Here is a 1,097-nt window from a genome sequence, read left to right as displayed (position 1 = left end):
GGGGGTGGGAGGGGGCCCCAGGGCACAGTGTGCCAGTCAAGTCTGAGAGGATATCAAGTCTTTCAGGATGAGGGTGGGGGATTAGAGTCAGGCAAGAGGCAAAGGTCAGAGGAAGGGTCAGGGCTGGGATCAGGTTGGGTTCTTGGTCAGCCTCAGTGGTTGGGGTCGGGGTCAGGCAGAAACCAGCAGTTAGGGCCAGACCAGGGCTGGGTTGGGCCGGGCCGAGCTTGTTGCTGCTACCTCTGCAGTGGGAGCCTAGCCACCTCGCGCAGGATGCGGGAGCGCCGGGCATCCGGCTGGTTCCGGAGGGACCGCAGGGCCTGGATCTCCAGTTCCCGCTGCCTCCACAGCAGCCGCAGTGTGTGGGGATCCAGGGACTCGGGGGCCAGTCTGCAAAGCCAGCACCCCAGCTGCCTATCAGGCCCTACCCTCCGGCTGGCCTGGTTTTTAAGCGGCTGGCCACCTCTCCCTCCCCTCCTTACGGCGGGTTGACGGAGGCCACTTGTGTGGAGCTGGGCTTGGTGTCCTTCCGGCTGGCGGGAGCGACCAGGTCTGCAGGTGTGTCCTCTGGAGGCTCCAGGGGGCCGCTGACGGCCTCTCCACCCACCGGAGATGGGAGAGCCTCTTCCTTGGCTTCTCCAGCCTCTGGGCAAGACTCGGGGGCCATTTTCGATGTTTTCGGAGGAGCTGAGAGGGGTGGGAGGTGTCTTCCCTGTATGACAGGTATACACATCCCCCCAGGGTTCTCCTCAGCCAGAGCCACAGGCACGTGTGTGTCTGACAGCCCCAGGCAGCACCCCTGGGGTGGCTCTCCAAGGAGGCCCGTGTGTGTGTGTGTGTGTGTGTGTGTGTGTGTGTGTCTACTCCAGGGGACAGCGGACGGTGGGTCATGTGGGTGTCCACACCTTTGTGTTTCCGACCAGGCCAGGGCAGCAGGTCACACCTCTAAGCAACGTCGCCTGCGTTTTCATACATTCTCTGTGGTCTCCACACTATGAGCTCTGCCCTCCAGGATCTGAGGTACCCACCCCAGCCTACAGCAAGGGTCCCAGAGGTTCTGGTCCTTTACCCATGATGCCCATGGCCCCTCCACCACC

At 63.0% G+C, this 1,097-nt stretch overlaps 1 protein-coding gene across 1 annotated transcript in view; it reads left to right on the top strand.

Moving 5' to 3' along the window:
• The window catches only part of RASSF7 (Ras association (RalGDS/AF-6) domain family (N-terminal) member 7), an 18,318-nt gene that overhangs the window by 12,224 nt on the left and 4,997 nt on the right, over positions 1-1,097 (top strand). The window contains exon 2 of the mRNA XM_014533990.1: positions 544-550. The gene's annotated coding sequence lies outside the window, so the exon portion shown is untranslated. The remainder of the gene's footprint in view (positions 1-543; positions 551-1,097) is intronic.

Source organism: Myotis brandtii, unplaced genomic scaffold, assembly GCF_000412655.1.
Source record: "Myotis brandtii unplaced genomic scaffold, ASM41265v1 scaffold1236, whole genome shotgun sequence".
In the NCBI taxonomy this organism is placed as follows: Eukaryota; Metazoa; Chordata; class Mammalia; order Chiroptera; family Vespertilionidae; genus Myotis; species Myotis brandtii.
Note: the sequence above shows the minus strand (reverse complement) of the source record. Positions and strands in the feature narration are given on the sequence as shown.